Genomic DNA, 11,101 nt, shown 5'->3' with positions numbered 1-11,101 from the left:
AAATGAATAGTAACATAACAGAAGAAAATAAATAGATGCCCAAGACACAGCGGAGATATGTATAAAATATTATAATTTTATTCACAAAGATATATTACTCTATTTGACACATCACATAATAGGTTACGGAAGAAGGACAACTAAAACAATAAGGGATACAGGGTATATGATCCCAAGATAATAGAGGCAGAACCGTGAGCAAAGCCCCAGGTCAATATAAATACTACACAGGTTATAATATAATAATGTTCAGCATGATGATCATAGTGAAAATCCAACCATAAGCAAATCAATCACATGGTAAGCAGAGAGATGTTTTTTTGTGATAAATGCACAATAATAAAATTGAATATATTAGATATCAATAAATATCAGTTAAATATAGAAAAAAGTTTGTGCTGAAAATGGTGCACATAAAGTGATGACTAGTGTCTAGATTAATCAGCTGGTAAGAACACTATGACATGCTGACCAAAAATGGTATAAATATCTCGGGTCATGGTAAGAGACCAGGGACTAATGATAATAATCAGCCTAACGTCTCAATTAATCATATAATATGCTGACCAGTGAGATAAATATAAATACCTTGAGTCATCTTAAGAGATCAGAGGCTCGTAGTAACAGTCTGCCTAACGCCTCAACGCACGTTTCGCCTCGGCTTCGTCAGGAGGCGTGGTCAAAGTAAAAGGCGGGTCCTATTTATCTGAATAAGGTATGATTAACCGCCAATTGGCGCGCTATCCCCCGCGATGCCACGCCCCCCCGCGATGACGCGGCCCGACGTGCAGCCCGCGAGATGAGGAGGAGGAACTATGTCATCCCCCCCATCGCCCGGGCAACGACGTACAGGCCGCGACACCGCTGGGGCACCGCAGTGCACGAGCGAGAGCGCGTCCACACAAAAGCAAAAAGAAAAGACAAAGTGCAAACAAGAATACTCTCTACTCTTTAGTGGCGTCATTGTGAATGGGGGGTGGCCAGTCCCCCGCCACCAATGAGGACAGGTCAGGATGAATTAAAAGTAATGACCTACCCAAACCTATTATAAGGTGATGGAAGTCATTAATCCATTGCACAACGGGTTTTAACATATAATAATAATCCCCTAAAGCGTGGTCAGAGTGAATCCCCCAAATGGTCTCTACAGTACTTATAAATATATAAATACACAGTATATTACACTGGTGATAATGAACCAGTGAAAGAAGAGCAATAAATATGCATAATACAGTAGATACACAAGTGAATACTACACACATAGTTATATAATAATAATTAAATATAAACAAATAAGTAAATAAAAATCTTGATAGGAGATCAGATTGATGAAATTCCCTCGGGAGATACATAGCACCTTTTCTATTGCTTGATAGAACGTCAGATCTTCATATCAGAATGGATAATCATAACAGGGTGACAGCCAGTAGATAACAGAGTACTATGAATGTTAAGAAACAGGTAATTAATAATAAATAAATACAAGAATACATATAAAGAATATTAAAAGTAACATGTATAGGAACCCATCATTAAAATAGCGCAGTAGAAGAAGTTTTAAAAAAAGACTTGAAACTCACAGACTCATTCAAACCAGAGGGCATGACCATATCCAACATAATAATCCAACGTGTCTCCTTTTGGAGCAGTTTCTGTTTAGTGTTATCTCCCCTTATGCCCATATACACTCTATCGATGCCCCGAACCGAAAGACCTTAGGGCTACAGCCGTGGGCATCGAAAAAATGCCTTGGAATAGTTTTAAGTTGTTGGGGATCCACGCAGGTAGCGGCATTTTTTATGTCCCTAATATGTTCTTCGATACGAATTTTAAGAGGTCTTGTTGTCATGCCTATATAGACAAGATCACAAGGACATCTGATGTGATAGATGACCGCTTCTGTTTCACATGTAATATGATGCAAAATTTTTAAATTTTTATTTTTACCAGAATCTGAAAATTCTCCCGTTTTGGTAATGTATTTACAAATTGAGCATCTACCACAGGAGAAACAGCCCCATGGTGGGCCCTTACTGCCGAAAAGAAATTGTTTTTTTCGGAGGAACGTAATGACTTCTGGAGACTACATCTCCAAGAGTCTTAGCTCTACGCCATGTTATCAATGGTTGTTTAGTAAGTTGACCACGTAAATCACGGTCCGTAAGCAGAATGGGCCAAAGTTTGGAAAAAATGTTCTAATATTGATCCAATTGGTATTAAATGTTGTAATAAATCTTGGTGATGTATCAATATTCGGTTTCTTTTTAGAACCAGACTGTAAGCATTGTCTATTGGTAGCTTTAGCTCTCAAGAAGCCGCGTTTAATGTCCTGCTTTGGATAACCCCTATCCTGAAATCTACGGGATAAATCATATGCCTGTTGAAAAAATTTATCATCATTAGAACAGATACGTCGCGCTTGTAAAAATTGACCTACAGGAATAGAGCTTTTTAATTTTGGCGGATGTGAGAAGGAATAATGTAATAAGGCGTTAGTGGAAGTTTCCTTCCTAAAGATGTCAGTCTCAATCCTGTTATCTCTTGATTTGGTAATGAGAAAGTCCAAAAAAATCAACTGATGTCTGACTATATTTCCAGGTTAAATGAATATTGAAAGTATTTTTATTGAGGCTGTTAAGAAATGCATCCAATCGTGAGGTGGAGCCCTGCCAGATGAATGTCCTTACTTGTAGCAGCAAATCAGCACCAGATAATTCACTGCTTTTTATAAAATTCATAAATCATTTGTTCTCGTTATTCAGCCATTGTACCTTGATAAACAGCTACACACAGTACGATGTCCCCACATCCCCCCCACACACAGTACGATGTCCCCACATCCCTCCCACACACACACAGTACGATGTCCCCACATCCCTCCCACACACACACAGTACAATGTCCCCACATCCCTCCCACACACAGTACGATGTCCCCACATACCCCCTGCACACAGTACAATGCCACCACACCCCTCCCACACACACACAGTACGATGTCCCCACATCCCTCCCACACACACACAGTACGATGTCCCCACATCCCTCCCACACACACACAGTACAATGTCCCCACATCCCTCCCACACACAGTACTGTGCCACCACATCCCTCCCATACACAGTACTGTGCCACCACATCCCTCCCATACACAGTACTGTGCCCCTAAATCCCTCCGACACAGTACAATGCCACCACATCCCTCCCACACACAGTACAATGCCACCACATCCCCCCCACACACAGTACTGTGCCAACACATCCCTCCCACACACAGTACTGTGCCACCACATCCCTCCCACACACAGTACTGTGCCACCACATCCCTCCCACACACAGTACAATGTCACTACATCCCTCCCACACACAGTACTGTGCCAACACATCCCTCCCACACACAGTACTGTGCCACCACATCCCTCCCACACACAGTACTGTGCCACCACATCCCTCCCACACACAGTACAATGTCACTACATCCCTCCCACACACAGTACAGTGCCACCACATCCCTCCCACACACAGTACTGTGCCACCACATCCCTCCCACACACACAGTACTGTGCCCCCACATCCCTCCCCCACACACAGTACAATGCCACCACATCCCTCCCACACACAGTACTGTGCCCCCACATCCCTCCCACACACAGTACTATGCCCCCACATCCCTCCCACACACAGTACTGTGCCACCACATCCCTCCCACACACAGTACAGTGCCACCACATCCCTCCCACACACAGTACTGTGCCATCACATCCCTCCCACACACAGTACTGTGCCACCACATCCCTCCCACACACACAGTACTGTGCCCCCACATCCCTCCCCCACACACAGTACAATGCCACCACATCCCTCCCACACACAGTACTGTGCCCCCACATCCCTCCCACACACAGTACTATGCCCCCACATCCCTCCCACACACAGTACTGTGCCCCCACATCCCTCCCACACACAGTACAGTGCCCCCACATCCCTCCCCCACACAGTACTGTGCCACCACATCCCTCCCACACACAGTACTGTGCCACCACATCCCTCCCACACACACAAACAGTACTGTGCCCCCACATCCCTCCCCCACACAGTACTATGCCCCCACATCCCTCCCACACACAGTACTGTGCCACCACATCCCTCCCATACACAGTACTGTGCCCCTAAATCCCTCCGACACAGTACAATGCCACCACATCCCTCCCACACACAGTACAATGCCACCACATCCCTCCCACACACAGTACAATGCCACCACATCCCTCCCACACACAGTACTGTGCCAACACATCCCTCCCACACACAGTACTGTGCCAACACATCCCTCCCACACACAGTACTGTGCCAACACATCCCTCCCACACACAGTACAATGTCACTACATCCCTCCCACACACAGTACAGTGCCACCACATCCCTCCCACACACAGTACTGTGCCACCACATCCCTCCCACACACAGTACTGTGCCACCACATCCCTCCCACACACACAGTACTGTGCCCCCACATCCCTCCCCCACACACAGTACAATGCCACCACATCCCTCCCACACACAGTACTGTGCCCCCACATCCCTCCCACACACAGTACTATGCCCCCACATCCCTCCCACACACAGTACTGTGCCACCACATCCCTCCCACACACAGTACAGTGCCACCACATCCCTCCCACACACAGTACTGTGCCCCCACATCCCTCCCACACACAGTACAATGTCCCCACAACCCCACACACATTACGATTTCCCCACAGCCCCACACACAGTATGATGTCCCCGCAGCCCCACACACAGTACAATGTCCCCACACCCCTCCCACACACAGTACTGTGCCCCCACATCCCTCCCACACACAGTACTGTGCCCCCACATCCCTCCCACACACAGTACAATGTCCCCACAGCCCCACACACAGTATGATGTCCCCGCAGCCCCGCACACAGTATGATGTCCCTACAGCCCCACACACAGTATGTTGTCCCCACAGCCCTCCCACACACAGTACAATGCCACCACATCCGTCCCACACACAGTACAATGCCACCACATCCCTCCCACACACAGTACAATGCCACCACATCCCTCCCACACACAGTACAGTGCCCCCACATCCCTCCCACACACAGTACAATGTCCCCACAGCCCCACACACAGTATGATGTCCCCGCAGCCCCGCACACAGTATGATGTCCCTACAGCCCCACACACAGTATGTTGTCCCCACAGCCCTCCCACACACAGTACAATGCCACCACATCCCTCCCACACACAGTACAGTGCCCCCACATCCCTCCCACACACAGTACAATGCCACCAGATCCCTGCCACACACAGTACAATGCCATCACATCACTCCCACACACAGTACAGTGCCCCCCCCCGCAGCCCCGCACACAGTATGATGTCCCTACAGCCCCACACACAGTATGATGTCCCCACAGTCCCTAAAAAAATATTTTTGTAAATTTTGTTGTAAAAATGAGAAATCGCTGGTCAACTTTTAACCCTTATAACTTCCTAACAAAAAAAATGTTGGTTTCAAAATTGTGCTGATGTAAAGTAGACATGTGGGAAATGTTATTTATTAACTCTTTTGTGTGACAAATCTCTCTGATTTAAGGGCATAAAAATTTCGCCAAATTTCACTTTTTTTAAAACGCAAGTGATATTGAATAAATGTTACCACTATCCTGAAGTACAATGTGTCGTGAAAAAACAGTCTCAGAATCAGGGGGATCCGCTGAACCTCCAGAGTAATTACCTCATAAAGTGACAGTGGTCAGAATTTTTTTTTTTTCTTTGTAGTTCGGTGTGCTTTAGTGCATATAAAAGGGTGTGACCACCCTTTGTCTGAACTGAAAGGTTCATTCTGCCTCAGGTTTATGCTTATACTAGGGATCCAGTCTCTCTGCCCTTATGCATATGTACGTCACTTGACAAATGGTAAGGTTTTTAATATTTGAGTTAGGACTGTCCCATAAGGGTACAATGCCACCACATCCCTCCCACACACACAGTACAATGCCACCACATCCCTCTCACACATAGTACAATGCCACCACATCCCTCCCACACACAGTACAATGCCACCACATCCCTCCCACACACAGTACAATGCCACCACATCCCTCCCATACACAGTACAATGCCACCACATCCCTCCCACACAATACAATGCCACCACATCCCTCCCACACACACAGTACAATGCCACCACATCCCTCTCACACACACAGTACAATGCCACCACATCCCTCTCACACATAGTACAATGCCACCACAGCCCTTCCACACACAGTACAATGCCACCACAGCCCTCCCACACACAGTACAATGTCACCACATCCCTCTCACACAATACAATGCCACCACATCCCTCCCACACAATACAATGCCATCAAATCCCTCCTACACACAGTACAATGCCACAACATCCCTCCTACACACAATACAATGCCACCACATCTCTCCCACACAATATAATGCCACCACATCCCTCCCACACACACAGTATGATGTCCCCACATCCCTCCCATACACACAGTATGATGTCCCCACACCCCCACACACAGAATGATGTCCCCATAGCCCTCCCACACACAGTACAATGCCACCACATCCATCCCACACACAGTACAATGCCACCACATCCCTCCCACACACAGTACAATGCCACCACATCCATCCCACACACAGTACTGTGCCCCCACATCCCTCCCACACACACAGTACAATGTTCCCACAGGTCCCTAGCATAATTTGATGGCCCCACACAGACAGTATGATGGCCACAAAGTATGGTGGATTTCCGAGCCCCCTCCACACATGGTTTGCTGGTCACCACACCCCCCACAAGCAGCCTCCCACAGTGATGGCACCCATATCCGCCCACAGACAGTAATGATGGTCGTCACAGCCCTCCCCACACACAGGACAGTCCTCACAGCCAGCCACACACGGTAGGACTGCCCTCACAGGGCCTAACACATGGTATAATGGTTCTCACAGGCCTCTATACACAATATGATCCACCACAGTCCCCCTATATAGCATAAGCTCCAACACAGCCCCCCTATATACTAATGAGACCCCACACATTCACACCAACAAAAAAATACCTTGCTCCCATTCCCCCGGCGCTCTGGTTCTTCGTTTCCTGTGTGCACGGAGGTTCTGCACAACAGACGCGATGTAGTGACATCCTCACGTCTGCTGTCACAGTTGCTTGCGCTGAATAGTGGGAGTAGACATCGGCTCCCTCTCCTCCATTATACATGGGGACGCCGGCAGGGTCGCCTCCTCCATTATACATGGGGACGCCGGCAGGGTCGCCTCCTCCATTATACATGGGGACGCCGGCAGGGTCGCCTCCTCCATTATACATGGGGACGCCGGCAGGGTCGCCTCCTCCATTATACATGGGGACGCCGGCAGGGTCGCCTTCTCCATTATACATGGGGACGCCGGCAGGGTCGCCTCCTCCATTATACATGGGGACGCCGGCAGGGTCGCCTTCTCCATTATACATGGGGACGCCGGCAGGGTCGCCTCCTCCATTATACATGGGGACGCCGGCAGGGTCGCCTTCTCCATTATACATGGGGACGCCGGCAGGGTCGCCTCCTCCATTATACATGGGGACGCCGGCAGGGTCGCCTTCTCCATTATACATGGGGACGCCGGCAGGGTCGCCTCCTCCATTATACATGGGGACGCCGGCAGGGTCGCCTTCTCCATTATACATGGGGATACCGGCAGGGTCGCCTCCTACATTAAATATTGGGACGCCAGCAGGGTCACCTCCTCCATTATACATCGGGCCGCCGGCAGGGCCGCCTCCTCCATTATACATGGGGACGCCGGCAGTGTCGCCTTCTCCATTATACATGGGGACGCCGGCAGGGTCGCCTCCTACATTAAATATTGGGACGCCGGCAGGGTCACCTCCTCCATTATATATTTGGACACCGGCAGGGCCGCCTCCTCCATTATCTACTGGGACGCCGGCAGGGTCACCTCCTCCATTATACATGGGGATGCCGGCAGGGTCACCTTTTCCATTATCTACTGGGACGCCGGCAGGGCCGCCTCCTCCATTATAAATGGGGACGCCAGCAGGGTCACCTCCTACATTATATAGTGGGATGCTGGCAGGGTCGCCTCCTCCCTTATACATCGGGATTCCGGCAGGGTCGCCTCCCATATTACTTCTACAACTGATCAGGCTGTATGGGCCACAGGGGATGGTAAGGGGCCACAGGGGATGGTAAGGGGCCACAGAAGGCTGGGATACACAGAGACACCGCTGGGACCTAATAAATTGGTTACATAAGCAATTATCACATTTTTATTTACCATATTTTCTGGACTATAAGACACCAAAATTTGGGGTGAGGAAAATAAAGAAAAAAAAATTAAGAAACTGTGGGGGGTCCATCTTATAGCCCGAATTTATGGTAGCTTACCTGAGGGGCGGCGGAGCGTGGCCATAGGAGGCAGGGTCCCTGCGGCAGGAAGCCGGCGGCGGCAGAAGTGTGGTAAGGCTGGCAGGAGGGGTGTCTGTGGTGAGGCAGAGCGGAGTGCATGGATTTCCCAGCGGTGGGCTGCAGAAAGATGAGCAGAGACCCCCATCTGCCCACGCACCGCTTCCAGAGGCCATTTTCCTGAAGCCCACCGCCGGGAAATCAATGCACAGAGCCAGCACCCCTCCTTCCAGTCCAGGGCCCGCAGCCTCACCTTACTTCTGCAGCAGGGACCCTGCCTCCTGTGACCCCGCTCCAGCACCGACCCCCACCGGTAACCTATATTCAGGCTGTAAGACGCACCATCATTTTCCTCCCAAATTTGGCTGAAAAAAAAAAAAAAAGTGCATCCTAAAAATCCGGTAAATACTAATGAGGACAGGAAAGAAACGGTCAGTGAGCTCTGTAGATTTACTGCGGGTGGTGAGGACTCGGAATATAGAAATGATAATTCAGCCCATTGTTCTCAGTTTTATTAAAACACAAATAAGTAACAAAAAGGAGAAAGATATAAATCTATTTGTGGTGCTCCTGAGGGTTCGGTCGCCACAGAGGTATTGCATCTCATCCAGAGGTGTGGTATCTCACTCTCAGGTAAGGAAGGAGTATGGCTCAGGATCCTAACACCAGCATTCACTACACCACATTTCCGGGGGACAGGGCGAGATTGCTCCTACGGGAGAGCACAGTCCCTGATCCCTGGCTGGAGTGGGGGGAACCACCTAGGGAGGGGGAACCATGTAGTGGATGGGGTGGAGGAAGTAGATCCTGGGAGCACTTGAGTAGGAGCAGTATAAAATAGGGACACCATCTTAGGTCAGGGGGAGAGTTCAGTCAGTCCAGTCAGAGGAGGAGAAGTGAAGGAGCAGAGGCTCTGCATGAGCTCTGCTCCAGAGGCGGGCCTAGCCTGTGAGGCCCAGGACTGAAGGAGAGAAGAGAGGAGAGGAAGCAGGAAGGCTCCAGGAACCGAAGGGACCCTAGGGGTACGGGCCGTGCAAAAGGCCACCTGTACGCCCGTTGCTACCAGGAGGTAGAGGGGTCAGGCCAGATAAGGGGAACCGGTCCCTCAATTAGCGGAGAAACAGCAAGGCTCAACTAGAAACCGGAGGCTGCAGCACTTTATGTACCATAGGCCGAAAGTCCACACCAGTCCCACTAAGAACGTAGCCATATAGGACCCAGGGGATGGAACACACGTCGCCCGCCAAGGCCCGAGGGTACCAGATAGAAGTGTCACTGAATGTGAGGTGCAGGGAGAAGGCCAGAGAAAGGACACACAGAAGGGGGTCCTGCTAAATACTCTGGAGTTACCTGGGGGTCGGCTGAACCCCTCACTGAGTGAGCACAGAACGACGAGGGCCGTTACATGGGTCCCTGTAACAAGAACTACAACAACAGTGAGTAAAGATCTTGGGACTGCATCACACGGACTCTGTGTTCATTACTGACTCCCTGAACTACAACCACCATCATCCACCCACACTGCACTGAAGCTACACTCTTCCTGTGGGGAGTAATAATACCCTTGCTGCAATACCACCAGCTTCAGAGGACTGTTCCGCAGCGGCGGCCCCCTTTAGCCGCACTCCACAGGTGGCGTAGTTGGACACTATATATAGCCTACACACCTATACTACCCTTGGATTGACCGCCCTGGGTCACCGCCACAGTGACTACAACCCCCAGCGTCTACTGGCCCGGCACTGGGTACCCCATGGCCCAGGGGGCGCGTCATATTTACACATAAAAGTCTACAACAATGGAGTTTACAAAGCAACAGAACTAATCCAGAGATGAGGAGGAAACAAAGAGCACAGGAGGGACAGCGCCCCCCACAGCCGCCAGCACGCAGACCACCTAACCCACAGCCCCCTCCTCACAGCAGCCGCATACAAGTAGCTGCGGCCATTCCTCTGTGCGACCCTGCAGCCCCCATACAGCACCATCATCATCCGCGCCCAGCTCCGGCCTCTCCAGCGCCTCAGCACTAGTGATGTGTCGTTCTCTTTGATGTGAATGATGGGAGCCGCTCACCACTGGCTGCTGAGCTTCAGAGGCAGATTGTTCATTCCCTGCTTTATTGCTTTTCAGCTTCGCTTCTTCCTGACTGTGGAGCCGGAGGAGGAGGAGACTCGGAGCCGGGTTTACAAGCACATGATGCTGTGTGACTGAGCTCCTCCCACATGAGCACAACTCAGCACATCCATTTATTGTGATTGGCTGCACACAGATCCTAATGGCTTGGCTATAAACAGGGATGAGTCTGGGGGGACTTGGGGGCTCTGTGGGGACATGCTGCGGGCTCTGTGGGGGCATGCTGCGGGCTCTGTGGGGGCATGCTGCGGGCTCTGTAGGGGCATGCTGTGGGCTCTGTGGGGGCATGCTGCGGGCTCTGTGGGGGCATGCTGCAGGTTTCTGCGGGCTCTGTGGATACATTCTGCGGGCTCTGTGGGGGGGATGATGCATGCATGTGGGGGGCATGCTGCGGGCTCTGGTTGCTCTGTGGTGGCATGCTGCAGGCTCTGTGGAGGCTCTGTGGTGGCATGCTGCGGGCTCTGTGGGGGCATGCTG

This window comes from Phyllobates terribilis, unplaced genomic scaffold (genome assembly GCF_046119375.1).
Source record: "Phyllobates terribilis strain yellow unplaced genomic scaffold, ASM4611937v1 Scaffold_3__8_contigs__length_932513732, whole genome shotgun sequence".
Classification (NCBI taxonomy): Eukaryota; Metazoa; Chordata; class Amphibia; order Anura; family Dendrobatidae; genus Phyllobates; species Phyllobates terribilis.
The sequence above is the reverse complement of the archived record's forward strand: the minus strand, read 5'-3'. Positions refer to the sequence as shown.